Genomic DNA, 6,000 nt, shown 5'->3' with positions numbered 1-6,000 from the left:
TCAAAGGGTTATTTCAAACCACCGACTAACTCAAAGACTGAATCTGAATCTAAGATCTCACAATCACAACGTATTTACCATGACAAACCCCTAATCATGTAACCACAAGAGAAATTTCGGAATCAATAACCACAGAAAAATCAAGGATGAACCTAAATCAGTCACCAAGCTCTCACAACACACGAACCGTCACCGACTCTAGAAAAAATTCCATTCCCATTACCACATTTCCACAAGTCTGAGTCATACTAATCTGATGCATATCCATCGAGCACCCATCTTGGAATAATCACGCTTATCTAACCCACATATAGAAATGATCAAGTATCCAACTGATAATCGACCCATCCAAGCATATAAAACCTCTAAGAATGCCACCAAAACACTGAAGTAGGATCCGTAATTGTAGACAATTCCAGCAACGGAAGAACTAGGCCCATGGGCCACCTAAGCATCGAACCACACCTAGCTGAATCATGCATACAGGGGCAAGATAAATACCAAAATAGCCAAAAACTGTAGCCACATACGGTAGCCTCTCTATACCTTTCCAAAAGCAAGATGACACTTGTAGAACTTCCGAAAACCTTCCACCACCCCAATACCACATCGAACCCACTATCTCTGAATTGGCCCACCCACACAAGTATTCTATTCTGCCAAGAGAGCATGAATCGGTCCATCCGATTCACCACTAGGCATCCACCCACAAAAGTAAAAACACGTCTGAACATAGACAGAGAATCATAATCCAAAACCATGTCTGAAATGAGGTAGGTGGTCACATAAGAATATACAAAACCGAAATTGAACAACCCAAGATATCCCTTCCACGATGTCCATAACACACCTTCCCATTCGTCTGACTTCACAATCAGCCAGTCCGGCCTCATAACAATCATAGACATACTCAATTTATCCATTTTCTCATACTCTTTACAATAATCCATTAAAGCCAACAATATCAATACTACCAGAACATCATAGTCACACCGGCCAGTTACTTTACCCTCAGACGGCCACTAGTATCCAGTCATTCTTAGAAACACATCGTTGCTTCCAAAATTTTGAATTATGGTCCTTCCTCCTTCCATTGAAGCATTCCACGATCGATATGGGTCTCACCCAATCGCTAATAATCCAAGTTCTAAATGTCATAGTACCTTTTCATTGAGATAGAACTATTGAATCACGACCAATATCGATTACACGCGATCCTTTACTTACCCAGCTTCAACTATTATTCAAACCATCATATATCTCATGCCGAAACTTGAAGCAGTTCTTGGTCACTCCAATAATTCCGTATACTATGAGCACACAACCTCTATTTACCATCAAGGATCTATGTAACGCGTTACAACAATCTGGATAATTCCATAAATAGAGTTATCAACCCAGTTCAAAATCCTCAATAACCATGTAGAGCTATGAGTCCTTCCGGTTGGACACTCGTAAGCCACCTACCATAAGCTGAACAATTCAAACCAATTCAAAAACTGCAGAATTCCTCATACATCAACGTTTACCACCAACACCAATACCAAGTGTTTAGAAAGTGGCTGATAACACATCATACATTTGTGTTGTACCAATCCACCTTGCATTGTCATATCTAACATAAAAGCAGAAATTTACACAATCCTCAACTTCAAACTAAGGATCTACACGTGATGTCTTATTCCTTCACATCTCTTAACTTGTATCCATCGCGCAAGATTCTTGTTCTTCCCGTAAATCATTTATCATTATAGTTTCTTGGCCAAACCTCCACCGCATATTACCTTTTACCTTAAGTCAAACTTCCTAAATGAAACTTCATCGAACTCTTCTACAATCACAAGTATTTAACTGCTACAACTCAAACCATGCAAAAGTCCTTCCAATGGCTAAAACATACTGGCATGTTGCTAGTGATTAGACTAATACTCTATGAATTGCAAGGGGAAGCTAAAACATAACTAATATAATTGAATGAAATGACTGAAAATTCATGAAAAAATTAAAAACTAATGTCTAAAATAAAACCTTTACTGACTGGAATGAAATGAAATAAGTTTGTCGGGGCATGGCCCCCCTTAAAAGCAAATACTGTATAAAATAATATTTTAACTATTGACTACTCCATGAAGTCCTGGAATGATGAGGATCCACCAAATGTTGAATAGAAAAGGTGTAACCTATCTATCCGTGAATTTGAGAGTGAACACCTGAATCTACATCATTATAGGATACATAACAGAATAAAGTATGTGATTAGTATGTGAAGTGTACTTTGTATGTAAGGTGACACTAAACATAAAATATTTATGATAGGAACAAGCTTTCAATGACTAATGAGTTTCGATAATCATGAATATATGGAATGGATAAAGGAACATCTTCAAATCAGTGTATAAAGATCATTTAGTAATCTGCTCTAAAAGTTTGTAAAAGTAAATCTATTTCTATAGTTCTGAGTTAAAAACACATCTAAAACTGCTACTCTAAGATACTTTTAGTGGGGAGTTTCTTACAACTAACAAATATCATGTGAGCTTAAGTTGTCAATGTATAATCCAAGTTGGGAGGTTTGCCTATACCTTGCTAGTATATAGAACATACCTGTCTAATGTGGACTCACTATTAAGCCTCTTGGATTATAGAAGCCGACTATTGACGGTTTGATTAAATTTTACGGTGACACATATTTAGAGGACGTGAGTTTTCTAAACTCATTTCCGCTTCGTGCTAAATATTTCTTCTAAAATAATCTGTATATACCGATATAATCATAAATAAATAAAATTATTTATTAGTCTAAATCAAGTGTGAGACTTTGTTCAAAATCATATTTCAAGTAATTTATGCTAAAATTGAAACTTGTGCCATGCGAAATTCAGGCTTGAAAATTATTAAGGTTAAAGAAACTATTGAAATCATGTTGAACTGATTCAATAAGGTTTAAAACCAAATAATCAATCAGAAACAAAAACTTATGATGGAATAACATAAATTGAGTAATGCCCTTACTTAATTCTAAACATTATGTACTAATTTTTTGAAAGAAAGTACAATTTTGGCATGAGAGTGAAAGGATAATCTCATTGAAGCCTTACATAAGAGAACAAGAGTTCTAGTGCGGGACGTGACTGGAACCTTAATTTGAGCTAGTCTTGAGGTCTATTTTAAGTTTGGGAGTTAAGAGCAAAGAATAGGAGATAATTGAGTGATAAATCTAATATACTTTCCTAAATGATATTAAAAATTTGTGGCGTAGGCTTGAGAAAGAAAGAAAAGGACAAAAGTACCCCTAAAATATGTTTAAAATTTATAGAAACGGTGTTCCAGGAACCACCCCGTGACTCATGAGCTGTCCCACGATTTGTGGGCCAAGTCGTGGCCTATAGGTGGCTTTTTTCCACTCTCTAGATCAATCACATGAGTCAATCTCCTGATTCGTGGGCTATCCCACAATTTGTGAGCCAAGTTGTGGGAACCTAGCAGATAGGAGTGTCTCTAATAAGATGATCATAACTTTTTATGCGGAACTCAAGTTTACGAATGGTCTGTGCATGGTGTTGGAATGAAGACTCTTAAGGCCTTTAACATAGTGGGTAATGAGACATAAATATTCATATTTTAGGAGATATCTTGTTTGAAATTGCTCCTTATAAGAACTTATACGAATACTCAAATGGTAAGGAGGCTTTCAACTCACCAAGCTATATGTATGGAGTGTAGGGCAATTTTGATTTGTTTGAACTAAAACAAAAATTTAGTCAATATAGTTTTGGGCTCAGGCTTGGCTTATCTACGTATATCCGATTATAAACACAAAACATTCAAATTGACTATATCATTTTTTTTTTCTTTGGATAAAAAAACGTCAAGTCAAACATACAATGGGAAAACGTATTCACCTATTCTTTTATCACTTATTACGGATGCAAAGAAACTTATTTAGTGGGAGTTTTTTTACCATGAAAATTAAATAATTTTTACTTTATTTAAAAATTTTAAAGTTGGAGTTGTGTTTGATTATAGTTTTTGCAAGTAATATTTAGAATTTGAATATATTTTTTTTAAATATGATCTACACCCGCAATTTCTAACTAGCAAAATTACTCAACTTGACTAATTTACATGAAATATACAATCAAATCTATTTTAAAGGAGTAATATCTCAAAATGAATAGCTACATAATGTCATAGATTAGATACCATATACAAGTTATTACATAATATTATAAGTATATTTTTTCAATTTATTTGAAATTATTGAAGTTGAAATTGAATACGAAGTTATATTTTTTTAACCCCTCCTTGGGAGCTCTCACGTTTTTTCTCCATTGATGACTCGAACTCACCCCCTTAGGGTGGAGTTGTAAATATAACTTTTACATATAATAACGATTGTTTGAATGTATTTTTTCTTTAAAAATATTAAATAAGATTAAATATGAAATACAATTTAAATAGGGTCATTTTTATAAGAATTAAAAAAATTAAGGAAAAATTTGAAAAAAAAAACAATATAGTGAAAGTGAACAAGATTTTGATCAGTGTTTTTCAAATTTCAAATACAATTTAAAATTTTTATGATCAAATACTTATTTTCAAATAAAGTGAAAAATAAATTCGCAAAAAATAATCTCATAGCCAAATGGATCCTTACTTTCAATAATTGAAGTCAACTATATATAGTTTCGTCGTTACATTTGGAATTAGAGATAATATCCCAAAAAATGATTTTACTTTTTTGTTAAAAAAATAACGCCCAACATTTTTTTTTGGAAAACCTCATGCGAACCCACAATCTTTGTCACATTTTCGGTTCATCGGGTGAGCACTATGTGGTTACCTTGTTTACTGTGCAATAACTCACAAATCACACAAAAAATATAAACCGTATTAGACAAGCCTCATACGACAAGCCCATAATTAAGTAGGCAGATGGAGGCTGAATTTGTTCCCGATCATAACTCCTATCATGATATATATCATCACTATTTTAAAGTAATCTAGCAATGATTTGATGTCAACCATTAAGATTAAATTCATCTGGTAGAATCTAAACTAATAGCATACTTTATCCAATACGATCATCTAACTAACTATACATAGAGATTTTTCACCATATGTTCACTTTAGAGGGACACGAAGAAACATTTAACATTTCATTCTCTTTGCGAAAACTTCTTTATGTACAAGCATTTGGAAGGAATTTTATGCCCATTTCATCGGCAGTTATAAATATCGAGAAACCAAACTAGTGTTCATGAAGTATTCTCTCCGAACCATTTTACTTGTTATTCTTGTAATAAATAGCTAGATATTTCAAAATAATTGTTATTTTAGAAAATCAAGACATAATTAAATATATTTTTCCTATAAAAATTGTGAGAAAATTTAAAGATGGTTTTTTGGACAATATAGATTTCTCTAGAATGTCCTAGTGTAGAAACACAGAAAAATCTTGAAGAAATTGCTAGACTATAAGTTCACTAGAACTTATATTTTAGAGATGATATTTTGTAGAAAATTATAGAGTAGTCTAAACCAAAAAAAAAAAAAAAATCCAATTAAAGAGCTTTTTTTCATTACAAAGTTCTTCTTTCCAAATTCTTCCTTTAACTTACTAGTTTCCTCTTCTTTAGTTGAATCTTCCGATCTTAGTTAATGATCTTGGGCGAGCAGAAAGTCTCATCGATTATACTTTTCTGCTGCTATTCTCTACATGGTATCTAAGCCATAGTCGTAGATTGGCTTGTGGTGTTATTTCAAGATTGGGTTGTTGATAAATTCAACTAGTTTGCGTAGATGAATTTAAGCGGTTGTGTTAATGGACTGGGGATTGAGTTGTTGAATCAGTCCAATTACAAGATATGAAAACATGTATGGAATCATACCTTGTGGGCAAGGATTTGTGGGATGCTGTGAATGGAAGTAACACAAGTCCTCCTGTTGATGGACCGGAAAATAGCAGTGCATACAAGAAGTGGAAGAAGATTAATGAGA

Source organism: Solanum stenotomum, chromosome 3 (genome assembly GCF_019186545.1).
Source record: "Solanum stenotomum isolate F172 chromosome 3, ASM1918654v1, whole genome shotgun sequence".
Classification (NCBI taxonomy): Eukaryota; Viridiplantae; Streptophyta; class Magnoliopsida; order Solanales; family Solanaceae; genus Solanum; species Solanum stenotomum.
The sequence above is the reverse complement of the archived record's forward strand: the minus strand, read 5'-3'. Positions refer to the sequence as shown.